At 41.7% G+C, this 10,405-nt stretch overlaps 1 protein-coding gene and 1 long non-coding RNA gene across 7 annotated transcripts in view; both read left to right on the top strand.

Annotated features, from left to right (window-relative positions):
• The window catches only part of LOC125486055, a 9,647-nt gene extending 8,429 nt beyond the window's left edge, over window positions 1-1,218 (top strand). For 2 of the 3 annotated variants that reach the window (XR_007264729.1, XR_007264731.1), the window contains exon 3: window positions 969-1,218. This is a non-coding gene — a long non-coding RNA (uncharacterized LOC125486055). Of the gene's footprint in view, window positions 1-280; window positions 392-968 lie in introns of those variants that run through there. The other variant, XR_007264730.1, reaches the window with a different exon arrangement.
• The window catches only part of tbc1d22b (TBC1 domain family, member 22B), a 1,108,217-nt gene that overhangs the window by 94,504 nt on the left and 1,003,308 nt on the right, over window positions 1-10,405 (top strand). The window lies entirely within an intron of this gene.

Here is a 10,405-nt window from a genome sequence, read left to right as displayed (position 1 = left end):
AGGGGACATAGCTTTAAATTGAGGGGTGATAGATATAGGACAGATGTCAGAGGTAGGTTCTTTACTCAGAGAGAAGTAAGGGGTGGAATGCCCTGCCTGCAAAAATAGTAGACTCGCCAACTTTAAGGGCATTTAAATGGTCATTGGATAAACATATGGATGATAATGGAACAGTTTAGGTTAGATGGGCTTCAGATTGGTTTCACAGGTCGGCGCAACATCGAGGGCCAAAGGGCCTGTACTGCGCTGTAATGTTCTATGTTCTATGTTCTATGTCCAGGAGCCCCATTCAGTTCAGGACGGCAGAGCGGGGAAGTGGGAGGCCCAACTGGAGGGTCAGCAGCCTCACTGGGAAAGGTGGGTGCTGCCGAAGCAGGCAGGAGACCATGACATGTCTCGTAAACATTGTGAAAAATCAAAATGAGCAACACCACGTGTCCACAGCTATAAGGTTATCATCGAACCTCCCCAAAGGATGGCATTCAGCTGCAGCTGTTTCCTTCACATCTCAGCAGAGCTGCCCTGATCTGATTGACAGGAAGTGATGGTTATCCGACAGTCAGCTGCCTGGAGGCCTCCTCTGGTTACCTGCTGGGTTCTACCAGTTTGGCCATACCATAAGCTTTCCCCCAACTGGCTCTTTAGCCTCTGGCTGGGTCAGTGAAAGCCAGGACCATGTCAGGCAAGTGACTCAACAACCAATTTTATTCCAACGTCTCCTGGTGCCACCTCTGAACCTTCCTCCACGGCCTTTGGGGAAATTCAGCCTTCTTATCACTGATCCGAACGGAAGAATGAGAGACCAGTAAATACTAGAGACCCCCAAATCAGATTTCAGACTTCCCTGATACAAATCAATTTGCTCAACGAGTCACAAATTCTCATTGTTCGATCAACCGTTCAACTGAAATCTACCATGGTACGAGAAGCATTTCATCTTTTAATTTTACATTTTTGATTCAAAACAGCTGTGAATTCTGAATGGAGCCTAAGTGTCACTCCAAACAGAACTGAAAGTGTTCTCATCAGCACAAAGCCCAAGAGAATGCAATCAGCATCAACAATTACAAGAGGGATTCCTTTATCAGACGGACGGTGCCTGTGAGGTTGTATGAGCAATGACCAGAGGTTTTAGACCATGCCTCATTAATATTCATTCTCACTGCTTCACATAATTAGACCAGCATACTGAATTACACACATTGAAATATTTCAGCCATGCGGTGGGTACTCGAACATTTCAATAATGTTATGAATAAATCATGGCTTTCTCAGAAATTGTTTTCAGGCCTTTTTGAATGAAAAGGATGTGGAAAAAAAAGAGTTGATGTCAGTAAATGTAACCATGAAGCTGTCTGATTGTCATTGTTGTAATAACAAACCGAGCCAAGCCAAACCAGACTGAACAGACCCATACTCTGAGCAGGTGCACCTGAAAATCAGTAAACCTCAGGGACAGGGTCAGGGATCCCAGAATCTGAACCCAGTGCCATTCTTAAAAAGTCGAGGAGGGTCCTACCCACTAACCTCATCCCGCCCCCTTGACCTGTCCATCCTCCCTGGACCGACCTATCCCCTCCCTAACTCCCCACCTACATTCACCTTTACTGGCTCCAACCCTGCCTCTTTAACCTGTCTATCTCCTCTCCACCTATCTTCTCCTTTATCCATCTTCTATCCGCCTCCCCCTCTCTCCCTATTTATTTCAGAATCCCCTTTCCCTCCCCCATTTCTGAAGAAGGGTCTCGACCCGAAACGTGAGCCTTCCTGCTCCTCTGATGCTGCCTGGCCTGCTGTGTTCATCCAGCTCTACATCTTGTTAGCTCAGATTCTCCAGCATCTGCAGTTCCTACTAATTCAGACTGGGAATCTTCCAGGTTACTGGCCAGATGCCTGCCCTGATTGTTATTGGTGACTTCTACAGAAAGTATGTCAATGTGAAAATACTGTGTGAACGGGATCAGGCTTAGCCGGGAATGTTCCTAACAAAAATCAAATGACATTCAACATCTAGGCTTGAAAACAAAAAATAACCTCACTGATGTCAGAAATAGTAAGAACTGCCAATGCTGGAGTCAGAGATAATGCAGTGTGGAGCTAGAGGAACACAGCAGGCCAGGCAGCATCAGAGAAACAGAAGATGGCCTGCTGTATTCATCCAGCTCCACACTATGTAACCTCATTGATGTGTTAATTAGAAGGTGGCTTTCACCATACCTTTAGAAGAGAAGAAAAATAACATTGGCTTATTAAAATGCTGGCATCCTTTATTTTAATTCACTTCATGGATATGGACATGGCAGGTAAAACCAGCATTTATTGCTCATCTCCAGTTATCATCTGAAAAATTTTAGTATTCCAGAAGATTTGCAAAGAGAATAAGAATATTACAAGTTTAAGATGATGGTTCACTTTCTTACAGACTCCTAAATACCTAGGGTACATATGAAAAAATTGTTCAGCTGCAGGCCGTTCCTTTTGTCCATCAGATGTGGTGGATGGAAGATCGCGGGCTCTAGGTGCTTAAGTTTGAAATATTTACATATTTATATCTCTCAAATAGCTAACAAAGTTCTCTACACAGCTGCTAAGGTAACTGTGAGGATAAAGTATTGCTCAGGATTTGAGCCAGCTACAGGAGAATTGGCAAGCCAACTATTACATTTTCCTCTGCCCACCGGCTCCAAAAACAACCAGTAGTCTAAACAAGGTGGGTTTTCTACTGCTGCCAGAAAATGAACGTTGGGTTTGTGTGGGGATTCCATGGAATCCAATGCCCACTCACATAGTAAACAGTCTAAGAAGGCAGGAGAATGGAATCAGTGCCTGCTGGCCTGAGCATCCAGATGAGTAAGACATAAACTGAAGCCAATTAAGTGTCTTTCTGGCAACTGCAAAATTTCAGAACTGGCCTTGGATATATTTTTGAAGCTATTCTAAGGCAACAGTCACTGCAAAAGTTGGAAACGGGCAATAAATAATAGAGAATGCTGGAAAGATTGAAATTATTTTTGTAGAAGGGTGAAAACAGGCACTAACTGTGCCAGTGATAGTAGGAACTGCAGATGCTAGAGAATCTGAAATAACAAGGTGTAGAGCTGGATGAACACAGCAGGTCAAGCAGCATCAGAGGAGCAGGATGGCATACCTAACTGTGCCATACCTGTTATAAAATGTGATTTTGGTGCATAATTTTTAACCTTATTGCTGATTGCCCTAATTTGAATTCAGCCTGGAATTCTAAACAGGTACTGCAGGTTTAGTATTCAAGGGCTAATTCAGTCCAATTTCCATGGACCAGTTCTCGTGGCTGCACTTGTTCCCTTCCACAGAATGTGTGGAGCATTCTGCTTCAAACAGAGTGATACATTGCAGGATGATTCAGTGACCCAAGCATGCACATGATCTCGAACAAATCATTAGAAGTAAATAAGGGTCAGAGGAAGAGGGATGTACCAATAATGGGGATAGCGTCCACCTTGCACCTCGTCCTTCCTCTACACCCACTTCCCCATCTCTCTTGTCTCTCCCTCTCGCAGCTGATCCAGTGCTGTTTGGTGTTACCTTCTCCACCCTTTCCTTCTGCAGACCAAAGGGACCCTGAGTAAGATGCTGATGATCAAACCCTCCTGGTGATTCCGATAAAGCATCCTCATAGAACACAGAACTTACTCTTCTTAAGTGAAGCCCTCAGAGACTTTCCAGAATAAATATTTACAGAATGTTGGTGAAATCTTGGCAAAATATCACAGAGAGTCTCCTGATTTCAGAAATCCTCTTCAAACCTCCAGCAGTCATAGATTCAAAAAGATGATATACTTTTAAGCAGGAGTTGAAATCCTCCACTATTCGGAAGTTACTCCCAATCAGCTAGTTAACTTAGTTCAAGTGTTATTCATAAAGATGCTGTGCAGACTCTTTCATGAAGAATTCTAGCAGGCAATTTAAGTTACAATCAGCAAAGCAATCCTCTGACCAGTTCTTCCTGGTGGTGGCAAGAAGCAGCCTCACATTACAATGGGCTAAACCAGTTTAAAATTACATCTTGGCCACAATGGAATCATTTTTGAGCCTAAATTATCTTGGGAAAACTGCCCCAGATAACCCCTCAACACCAGAAAAGAGACAGAGTAATGGTTCAGGTACAGGCGTTTTACAAAGTCACAATCATACCGATGTGAACAGTTCTTGTGGGGTAGTGGTAGTATCCCTACCTCTGAGCCAGGAGGCCTGAGTTCAAGTCCTACCTGCTCCAGAGGTGTATAATAATGTCTCTGAATGGGTTGATTGGAAAATCCGATCAAACCTAACCTTGATCTCACTAATACTAGGATTCTCCTGAACAAACCTCTGTGTCTGTCTTTTCAGCAAAATCACATTGTTGCTTTGTCTTTTCTTCAGAATGAAAACCGTTCTGTTCTCCCTTGATACATAAATGGATTATTCAAATCTTTCAGTTTCTTATACCTCTATCTTCTAAGTGAGACTCCACCTGACATCTCAAGTGGGCTGATAGAAATTCCATATAGGAGCAAATTACTGCAGATGCTGGAATCTGTACTGAAAACAACAAATGCTGGAGATCACAGCGGGTCAGGCAGCATCCATGTAGAGAGACCAAGCTAATGTTTTGAGTCTGGATGACTCCTCATCAATGCTCTGATGAAAAGACATTTAGACTCAAAACATTGGCTTGCTGTGTCTCCATGGATGCTGCCTGACCCATTGTGATCTCCAGCATTTGTTGTTTTCATTGTAGAAATTTCATATCATTGTGAATAGAAAAATGGGCAAGTTCTCTCAAAATGTTGGCTGATATTCATACCTTAGCAAACATCACTAAAACAGATTACACAGTCCTATATTGCATGACTGTTCTTAGGGCCTTGATAATATTGTATTAGCTCCCATATTTCCTCACTTTATAAAAAAAGCTGCAAAGTAATAATATTTCCTCCATTGTGAAGCACTAAGGGGATATTAAGATCCTGAGATCATGACTGGTTCCAAATGAGTGCAAGTTATTTTCTTCCTATGGCGGAATATTCTCTACATACATAAGCTGTTCGGGAATACAGTAGTCAATTCTTGAAAATGTAAATCACATTTTGAAATTAAGCAACTTTGTTCTGTCTGTAAAATAGTGATCAACTTGAATCCCTTCCTTAAGCATAAATTATTATGAAAAATCAATAAAGTACATCATAGAAACATTGACTTCTGCTTGTATTCCCAAATTTCAGATTTGTCACCTTAAGATACCATTACAAGGTGGGTGGAAAGCACATTGTTCAGCAATGTAACAGATACCCACCCACTGCATACCAGAACTAGGAGTAGTCACTTTATGCAAATCAAAAGAATGTTCTCCACATTGCTCTTGCCAAACTGCAGTCTAATAGTGGATCCTAATGATTTATTTACGAATCCAAGAATCATCAGCCTTAGCACCTATCTTTGCAAAGTAGATGGCAAAAATCCAAATGTCTTGGTTATTTGGATTCTAACAATGCTAAATACCATTAAATTCATCTGGAATGCATCTTCAATGTGACATATATCCTAAAAAAATGCATTTATTTTTAACTGAAACAAGTGCTTTACATAACTTTGTAACAATAAAAGCATGGTGAGGGGGGGACAACGTTGGAAAAGGGAGAATTGGACTCCTTCACCATTGATGTTACATTGCATCCATCCTTTTCTGAGCCTCATCCACAAAGCCCTGCAAGTGCTACATTTGAGAACTTATACACTTTTGGGCCAGAGTCATCCTGCAATATACTAGCTGGTGCTCTCCACACCTTCTGTGAAAGTGAGTCAGTAGAGCCTGCATTGGTTTAGTCAGCCCTTCAGTATGAAACCTGCTATCTGTTTAGCACTTCTGCTTGAGTCCACCCTTCAGTAAAATTAGCTAAATGTGCAGCTCCTTAATGTAATAGAATTTGCATTTAAGAACCTGATCTAGAGTTTGTGCTTCAGATACAATTGGTGATCTTGAAGAAAATTGTGGCTGTTCTGATAATTTATTTTTCTCTCATTTCCATTAGAATTAATTTGCATAGTGCCAAAGTTTCATATCGGTCACACAGCAATGCTATTGGACTACATTTTGAATTTTTTTTAGTTTATATCCTTTGATGCATTGAAGAGTGGAATTGATAACAATTTGATTAATACAGCTGGAAATGGTTTAGCATGAGTTTGAATGGCTGAAAATGACTTTTAAAATATACAAAACTATTTATGAGTCCTATTACGGTACAATGTTCCATTTCTTTATAAAAGTCACCCCAAACTAATAATAATGGAAAATCTATCCTTGTACCTGTAAAATGACTTCATTGATGTCAAACTTGAAGATGATCTCTAAATTGGCCTGGTATGTTTTGCAAAATGCAAATTCCAGCAGCTACAAGAAAAAAAATAAAAGTTTCCACACTACAGGAAGTATGGAAAAACATCGTTGAAGGAATGGCCTGATTCAATTCACAATGTCCATGGACACATTGGTGTTTTTGGGATGAGCTCGTTATCTCCTGGGGAGTCATTTTTAAATGAAAGCAGGTCATTATACTAGACTATTTGCCACCTGATATTTTTCAACAATGTTATCATCCATACATACATCAGATGAGAAGACACATAAAAGAGTCACTATATTGACTGCGTATCAGCACTGACACAATGTCCTTGCCAAGCAATGTGAGGTATATCAAGAGAATATGCCGAGTCAACAAAAGGAACCATTGATTCTGCATGAAGTTTCTGCTCATTCTTGGTCCAAAAAAAAATCTGACCTTTCTCATGCCCACGGAAATGATTATGTGGCCATCATTGACTATTTAACCTAGGACTCCATTGTCTATCAATATCACAACATGCCAAGCATGATGTGTACACGCTAAGCTCCACTTTTAGTTTATTCAATACCACCAAAGGAACATTGTGAACAATTATCAACAATTTTTGGTGAACCATTCCTGGACATGTATGAGAAACAGTGTCAATTATGCCACATCTCCACATTACCTCAGATCGAAGGGTCTGATTGAACATGATTCACAGAGTCAAAAATCTAATCCTCAAATGTAGACAGACCAAGCAAGTCCCATGCATTAGCAAACTTGTATTTCAGAGCAACACCTCTAAGACCTATTACTTCAACAGCAGTGGAGCTCATATTTAGTAGACAAGTGCATAATAATTTACAGACTCACACCCAAAATACTCTTTCTGAAACCGTACAACAGCATTTAAAACAGCAAGAGAAGATGACTAACATAGACGATAAAAATGTAGTTACAGAGCTGCCAAAATTACAATTGGGATACAAGTTCGTGTTCAGGATATCACAGAAGGTAGATGGCATCCAACCGGGTGACAAGAATGTGCTTGAACTGACATCCTATGAACTCCATATGCATGACAACACAAGGTTGAGACAGAACAGAAGGCAAATCAGGGCTGTTCCAGTTTGTCACTGCCTCCCAGTCCTGTTGCATTACATATAAGATTCTGCGTGTCTATGCTGCCCATTTCTGCTTCAGCTGACTGAAAACGAATAGCATCATTGGGTCAGAGAAAGCTTGTAGGCACTGGCACATCCTCAGGACTCCACAAAACTTTTCAGAACCAAGGCATTTATATTATTTTTTTCAGCTACAGAAGTTTAGAACTAATTAGCTCGGATGACAAAGGCCATTTACTAATGTCAGAACAATTGACTGGAAATTCACCTGTGTAACCACACAGATGTGATACATTATCAAATGATTGGCTTCTTTCTACTCTTGCAACTATTAAAATTCACTGAATTCTCCCTTTTTTTCCTTCCAGTAGTCTATTTTCCTTTCATGAAGCTTACATCTCAAGCCCATGACTCTGGTGACTGTTACATTCAATAACTTCACTGCAGTAACTAAGTGTTATCAGGCTAATTTGCCATTGGCTGATTGCAGCTAAACCCAATCTTCACACATTGTCAACTCGTGCTTTTTTTTTAAGCAGGCCTGCAGAAACTACAAAAGGCATGTTTCCTTGACTGAGCGGAGGTCTTGCACCCAACTGCAGAGAAGATAGATAAGAATGCTCATTTCCTTGATCACAAGAAAATAAAAAAAAGTCAGTTTAGTCAGATAGACCATAAGATGTAGGAGCAGAAGCAGGCCATTCAGCCTATTATGTCTGGAGACATGCAATATACCCATCACATTGCTAAATGTCCTAAAACCATAATGCTACCATCATCGCATGATGAGCTTCATGTAATTGATGGTGTGTAAGACATGAGTAAAAGAGAAGATAGCAATCTAGAATGAGGATGTGAAGAAGGTCCTAGACACTACATTAGAGAGCTGCACTTAATAAACAATAATATGCAGATGTAAACAAAGTAGTGTTACAGTACACAAGGAGTTGAAGAGACTTACTTTTTAATAAGGAGCAAGCAGCCTCTAGGGAAGTACATGCATAGGCAGCCCGAGATATTTCAGGCCCGTATCTCAGTGAGCAGGCAGAAATATTGGCTTAAAGTGCAAGATAAAGCAATATGCATCACAAGTGTAATAACAAAGCAACAAAAACAGAAATTGCTGGAAAAGCTCAGCAGGTCTGGCAGCATCTGTGAAGAGAAAATCAGAGTTAACCTTTTGGGCCCGGTGACTCTTCCTCAGAACGGATTTTCACAGATGTACGTGGACAAGGATTGGACCAGGGGAGAGAAGACTGAGTCAAGGTAGGAAGAGATGAGTTCTGTGGGGCAGGAGCAGGCTGAAACAATGGGTCTGCCCGGACTGTCCTTTTTCTGGATTTTTGGCAGGAGGTAGAAGTGAGCTGTGTGGGGCTGGGGGACCATCAGTTTGGAAGTGGTGGTGGGGGTGGTGGGATGGTCACCAGATGAAATGAGATCAGTTGCCATGGTAGATACAATGGCCTGATATGTCATGGTGGGTCATGGTCCGGGGGATATAGGAGGAGGTATCTGAGAGCTGGCACTCAGCCTCTGCAATGTAGAGGTCAGTACATCAGACTACAACAGCACCATCCTTTTCGGCAGGCTTAAAGACAAAGTCAGGGCTTGATCTAAGTGCACGGAGTGGAGTCAGTTCGGAGGTAGATGGGTTGGATTTGGTGAGGGGTCAGAGAAATTGAGATGACCAATATCACGTCAACAGTTGTCAATGAACAGATCGAATGCAGGTAAAAGGCCAGAGGGAGGGGTCCAAGTGGAGGAACAGTATTGGAACTGGGCAAAGGGGTCTGTGGGAGGGGGAGAGGACTCTAGTCCAAAGAAATGAGCACGGAGTGAAGATGGCAGAAGAAGAGTCCGATATCATGTCGTGCCCGAAATTTGTTAAGGTAGGGATGCAGAGGGATAAAACTGAGGCCTTTACTGAGTATAGAACGTTCAGCATTGGAGTGCAGAAGGTTAGGAGGGATGGTGAATATACGACAGGAGATGGGGTTGGGAGAGGGGATGGAGTCGGGAGAGGGGATGGAGTCAGAGGGAAAGGGAGTAGAGGAAGGTTCCAGAGGGCCATGGGTATTTTTGAGTTGTTGCATCTTGTGGGACTTGATGCCTGAAAGGAAAGGAAAAAGCTTCTTATTAGTACAAAGAATGAGCTGGAGGATGAAGTGGAACAGTGGAGTGGTGCAACTCTGAGCCAGTGTGTTATGAAGCTGTTGGAGAGAGAGGTCAAGATTATGCATGTGACGTTGCATGGCACTGAATGTGGATCTCAGGATACGGCGAGAGCAGCTGCCTGTGGAATGCTGAACATCACGGAGGTATCTGTGATCCTGAGAGGATTCAAAATATGAGGAATGAAACTTCAGTTGGAATCCACGTGGGGTGAGTCTGAACCAGAGGCAGTCACTGAGGAATGTGATATGGCTGTGGAAACGAGTTTTAGCAAATACCTGGTCAAACACCAGGAGTGACAGTGAAATTAATATCAGTGGGCAAGAAGAAAGATTGGAAAGGAAATTCCGTCGGAGAGAGGAGCAGAACTTCTTCAAGGTGGGCATGCCTAGAAGAGACGTAGCAGTGAGTTAAATACTAAATAAAAACCAAAAGAACTGCGGATGCTGTAAATCAGGAACAAAAACAGAAGTTGCTGTAAAAGCTCAGCAAGTCTGGCAGCATCTGTGAAAAGAAAATCAGAGTTAACATTTCAGGTCCGGTGATCCTTCCTCAGAATAATAACAGAACCCAAGCTAGTAGCACCAGTTCAATGTCAATAGCTTCCCAATGTAAAGAGGAAATTTCAACAAACTTTTAACTATTAACAGTAAAGCTGGGAGGAAGAGTTGAATTTGCAACTGTTTTGCCATTATTATCTTTTCAACCATAGCAACAGATGCCTCTTCTAAATATATAGTCAATTTCTTGCTACAAACTTGT

Source organism: Rhincodon typus, chromosome 25, assembly GCF_021869965.1.
Source record: "Rhincodon typus isolate 14 chromosome 25, sRhiTyp1.1, whole genome shotgun sequence".
Classification (NCBI taxonomy): domain Eukaryota; kingdom Metazoa; phylum Chordata; class Chondrichthyes; order Orectolobiformes; family Rhincodontidae; genus Rhincodon; species Rhincodon typus.
The sequence above is the reverse complement of the archived record's forward strand: the minus strand, read 5'-3'. Positions and strand labels throughout refer to the sequence as shown.